Here is a 5,705-nt window from a genome sequence, read left to right as displayed (position 1 = left end):
CTGGGGAAGTTGGCACAGGACAATCTGGAGCTGCAGAGGCTGCAGCAGCAGCATGGACCCTCTGTAAGCTGGGCACCAGAGGACTTGTGGGCTTCTCCTGCAAAATGCTAAATGCTGAGAAGGCTGAGAGCCCTCCAGCATTTGAGGGACAGTTCCTGGCCCCATGTCAGGGCTGTTTCCTGTCAGAAGTTTCAGAGAGGTAAAACACACTGCAGCTGCTCTGCTTTCTGCTCACCATAGCCAGGCATAGCTCAGATTGCTCTGCCCTGCATCAGCCTGCAGAATATGCCCTTGGGGGCATTATTTGAGACTTCAAGTAATTTTTTTCCCCAATTTATTTTATTTTGTTCTTTTTTTATTTTTTTAATTTCTCCATTTCATGTTTATATGAAATATAAAAATATATGTGGTATAAAATTTATGCGAGGCCAGTGCATCACATAGTGCTGACACAGGGCAAAAATCAGCCATTGCACAAATTTTAAGTCACCCTGGAATTCTATTTTTATGCCAAAATGTGCATTTTCCTTACATTGTCTGCCAGACTGGATGGTGCAAAAAAACCTTGTGACATTCTAGCTGCCTGAAGACCTGCAGAAAAATACAGAGAGTTGCAAAAAAACAGGAGAGAAAAAAAAAAGTGAGGTTTTTCTCACCCCCTCCCTCCCTCCCTTTCTTACTTTTACACAGGTGTTCAAACTGCAAAGAGCCAAACAAACCTTTGACTTTGGTTTGAAACTTGAGATCTTAAAAATAAGGGTGAGCTATTCTATTTTTATTTTCACTGAAAATTGCAAACTGGGCAATATTTGTATAGATGTTTGAAGGTTTATATTGGGCAGTAGAAAAAAATTTCTTCACTGAAAGAAGAAGAAGATGGAAGAGGATGCTCAGGGATGTGGTAGAATCACCATGCCTGGAATTGTTCACAAAACATGTAGATGTGGAGCCTAGGGACATGATTTGGGATTGGGTATCTGGTAGTTCTGGGTTAATGGTTGGACTCAATGACCTTGGAGATCTTTGCCAACCTAAATAATTCTATGAATCTATAAATTCAAGTCCTGACACAGTTCATTTAGGCTTTGTTTACCACTGTCCTCACTGATCCAGCATGACAGAGCAGCATTTTATAGCAGCTCATGTTTTCAGATGACAGTAACTTGTGCCATGCAAATCTGCTGCCATGGTCTGTTCTTAAGAAACTTGTAGATGCACTCAAGCTTACAAGAATTGCTTCCTTTATTGACTCATGTCCATGCACTGTGGTTTAGGCACATATCCTCTTAAAGGAAATGTGTACATTCATGAACAAGATAATAATTGAAAAATTTGCAAAATGCTGTCCCAGGTAACCATGTTAACTCCCTTTAAAAGTGAGTTAAATCTCTTCAAAAATAGAAATATACTTGTCTCAGCTGGGTTATCATGAAGCCACTATAAGCCAGTGGAAAAAAAATATCATCTGCATGCCTGTCAAGTGGGTTGTCAAATCCAAGACTGGTCTGACCCTGGCATGGCAGAAATTTTTTGGTGATACATGGGCAGCAAAGCTGTTGCCACTCATACCAAAATCCCTGGCAGGGCTCTCAAAAGCTCCTGGGCAGAAGGAGCTCTAGTGATGGATGGCAGCAGCAGTGGTAGAAGCCTTGAGAGGAACTGCATGAAAAGTTTCTGTGCTCACCATGAAAAATGAGGTTTGGAAGTGAATTTCCCATGGCACTACATTGATTGCAAGGGAAGGATACAAGATCACACCAGCTGAGGCTCTGGTCTATCATTCAGTTAAGGAACAGAATATATGAAATGTCTTGCTTTGTTGTTTTAGCAAACTGCAAATGCATTTACAAGATAAAATAAAAGGAAAATGTTTTCTGGTTTCTTTGAAATGTCCATTTTTTGACCTTCCCATGTGCCACATGGGCTCTCAGTTGCTATGGTGGGAAACAGCTCTGGAATGGCAAATGATCTTAAATATAGAAATAGAACAAAAACTAAGTAAATCCTTTCAGTTTCTCCAAACAGTGCTCAGTCTTTTCCAATATGACCAAATTTCTGCTGTGGTAATTGGCTCTGAATGATGTAGGAAAGCTGAAATCTCCAGCATTTTCACATAACTTCCATTGTATTTGATGTATCACTCACTGCTGACAGGCACAACCACATGGTATGAAAATTTGTTTATCTGGGCCTTTGCAACCTTATTCTGATGTTTTATAAAATTCAGTCTCTTTGTCATTCTCTTGAGGACAACCAGATCATCATGTCCCAGGAAGGGGAGGAGGCTGCTGAGACTGCAATGCAGGTGTCCTCATCCTCAGCCTGATCTTTTTGTGAACAGCACCAGTGGAGTTTAAAGGAGGATCCAATCCATGCAGCACAGTGCAGCACCAAGCTAAAGATTCTGGAGGGAACACAAAGCAAAGATGAGAAAACACATCTCTGTGGGCAGGATTTGCTAGAATCTTAGAGGTACAGATAAACTTGAACTACCCCAGAAGGAATGAGGCAAGGAAAGGCTTGAAGTGATGAGAGGAACAAGTGAAGAAGCTCTTTCAAAAGGTGTTTTGGGGAGAACTTGAGCATCCAGAGATGCTCAATGGAAGACAGGCAGGGTAACTGTCTAGAGGTAAGACTGGGGGATGGTTTCCAACAAGAAATGTTTGTAAGATCTTAGATTTCCTTCTTCAAATTTATGGTACTTAAATTAAGGATGAAAAAAGGAGTATATCTTCAACTATTTAGGTTTTAGGCATCCAATGCAGGATAATTGTCAACATTTCCTCTATTGTTATGGCAAAGATGCAAGGACATATAGAAGGCAATTAGGGAAAACTATTTTAGGATAAAAAAAATTTCCTTTGAAGCTGCTGTTTAAGATTAAATAGGCTGCAGGAAGGATTCTGGAGTTATTACTGTGGGTTTGTATTCTGTGAGTGTAGTTTTGTAGCTTACAAAATTTTTATTCATATTTATCATCAAATAAGTAAAGAAATCAGTAGAAGCAGCTAGCAAAGCATGTTTATGAACCTGTAATAGTACAAGCTTTAAATGGTACCTTCCATTTTATGATCCCTTTGAATTCCCAGGCAACCAAGAGCAGGGTAGATAAGTCTGGAATTTCTCTTGACCCTTTTGTTATGCATCTCACCTGTGCTGGCCATCCAGCCATCTGCTGGGACATAGGTACCTTCAGAGGAAAACAGCTCTTCTCAACAAGCCAGCTTTGTCAGAATTTCCCAGCCTGAGCAACGAGGTGCCTGAATTCTGCCAAAAACTTGTCAAAACCTGAAAATGGACAGACAGAGCAAAGAGACAATCCCCCAAAAGTGTGAATCACGCCACCAGCATAGAACCCCTCGTAAAACGCCACATTTCTTTCTTTCTCTAAGCCAGACAATCCATCCCTTAAAGAGAACACTAAACTATAAATAGTGAACCAAAATCCTCTTTAGGCTCATAAGCCTCCCTCCAGCCACCATCCCTGCTCAGCAGGTGCTTGCAATGCTCTCATTATTACCCCAGTCCAGCATGAGACCTCTGGGAAACTGGGCACTGGAGCTGGCCCAAGGAAGGCCAGCAGAGCACTTTTGTCATATGTTTGCTTGGGATATGATCTGCACTCATTCCATGCTCTTCTGGACTTGGCTGATTCCAGGGAAAAGTTGGGTACATCTCCAAACCTTTGAAATGTAGAGAACTGTGGAGTGCTGAGAGAGCTACACACATGGTTTTGTGGGATATGTTTTTAAAGACTTTGGATGCTCCAGGCAGGTAGCTTTCCAGATTTGGACTTGTTAAGAAAGTCATATTAAGAGATCCTGGAGGATGTTATAAAGGCCAAAGGCCCTAAATTGCCCTTCAATCAAGAAAGGCCACATCCCATGGTGTTCTCAGGGTATCCCAAGGCCACACCAGTCAGAATATTTTGCCTTGTGGGACCCATGGGAACACCATAACAGCACAGTGTGGATAAAAATAAACTTTTGTTTTTAGAACAAAGGTCTCATTTAAAAACCCTTTAATATCCATAGTTTCTAAAAGCTACTGGCCAAATTCCACCACACTCAGCAGGAATGTGCTGCGGGAAACATTAAACACTGTTCTTGCCCTCAGCCTGGGCTGGAGCAGCAATGGCTTTCTGAGGCACACACTGCTGGTCACACCAAGCTGTGAGGAGCAGGCTGGCTCTGCTGCTTGCCAGAGTTTTCCAAGCTGGTATTTGAAATATGGGCAGATCAGATTCTCTCCTAATTTAAAGTAAACCCACCTGCTTTGGTTATGTTTCTCATGGCATGATGTTCAGAGAGTTCAGACTTCACCACTCTTCTCTTATACCCAGTGGAAAAGGAGGAAAGAGGGGGAAGATACACCTAAGTCTGCATAACTTCAGAAAGGAGTTTAATGAGAGAGAGCATAACACTTAATTCAAACCCAAAGCATTCATTACTACACTACCTTTCCATATCAGTGCAATACATTTCATTCCCCTTTCAAAATACCATTTAACATAAACCATTTATTTTTTCAACTTTTCCCACAAGTGTTTTAATGCAGGGTTTGGACACCTTTCAGAAGAGTCGTGTGATGTAATGCATTTGAGGGACATAACAATGCATGTGGAGTTTGGAAAACCTTTTGCAACAGGAATAAAAATAGCTGTTCCTTTCAAAAGGCAGAATCTGACTTGCTGTCAAAGGTTTTGACAAGAGGAGGAATGCAGTAGTATCAGAAGATTTCTGTTGGGTTTTCAGTGCACGTGAGTTTGTGGGAATTTACATAAACAGTCATAAGGAATTGCAATAAACTTTGGGGACTCAGAAAGAGTTTTGACGCATTGGCAGCTCTCTGAAAATTTTCTGTTGATAAGAACGAGATAAGTCTGTGCTTACACATGTCAGTAACATTTAAATCCACAGGGACACCCCATTGAAGACACCAATATTTAGCTGGAGTAAAAGAACTGAGATGCAGCTCAGTGTGATGTTGTGAATAACAAAGGGGCAAGGTTATCTCAATTTTTTATTATCATTTTTAGCAGTCTATTTAGTTCTATGCAGTCACTTTTAAGAGTCCTAAATCATAACGATTTGACCTGCAGTATATTAATTTGCCATGAACTTGCAAGTTAAATAAGATCTTAAATATATAAAATTTTCTAAGAAATAATTTAAATGGCTTTTTGAGAAAAAAAAATTGAAACTATATGAAATAAAAAGGATGAAAGTGATAGAGAGAGAAAAATAAGGCTGCATTTGAATAAAGGAAGACAAACATCTGGCTATGGATGGATGAACTTCCAAAATTTTTTTCCTTCTATCCAGGTTCATCTTTGTTAGGTTAATAAAAATTGTAACAATGGGGTGTGCTTGTGAGACAAGTAACCATCAGCAAAACACTAAAATATTGCTCAGTATGCTGCCAGAGACATTAATTTTTAACAGGTCATCTGAAATTCTTCTCATCCTCCAAATGAATTGAAGCACCATCAACAATCTTTGCTTGCCCTCTCTTAGCCCATGCCAGGCTGGTGAGAATGTTTCAGGATGCTGTCAATAAACCTGGCAGAAAAACGAGTCTCAATGCTCCAGATGAAAACACCTTTCCCAGAGCAGAGTAATGGCAGAGCAGTGTAACCAAGGCAGCAGATCTTTCAGGCCACCCTTTAGACTATCCCTCCTTCTGCCACTGGTGCCTGGGGTTAT

General features: G+C 40.6%; 1 long non-coding RNA gene across 1 annotated transcript; it reads right to left on the bottom strand.

The window, feature by feature from the left end:
- Positions 1-772: 772 nt before the first annotated feature.
- On the bottom strand, positions 773-5,071 carry LOC127059154 (uncharacterized). The gene is made up of 3 exons (XR_007776638.1): positions 4,271-5,071; positions 3,152-3,288; positions 773-2,404 (listed from the first exon to the last, which is right to left on the bottom strand). It is a non-coding gene; the product is annotated as an uncharacterized LOC127059154 (long non-coding RNA).
- Positions 5,072-5,705: the final 634 nt, after the last annotated feature.

Source organism: Serinus canaria, chromosome 1A, assembly GCF_022539315.1.
Source record: "Serinus canaria isolate serCan28SL12 chromosome 1A, serCan2020, whole genome shotgun sequence".
NCBI classification, from domain to species: domain Eukaryota; kingdom Metazoa; phylum Chordata; class Aves; order Passeriformes; family Fringillidae; genus Serinus; species Serinus canaria.
The sequence above is the reverse complement of the archived record's forward strand: the minus strand, read 5'-3'. Positions and strand labels throughout refer to the sequence as shown.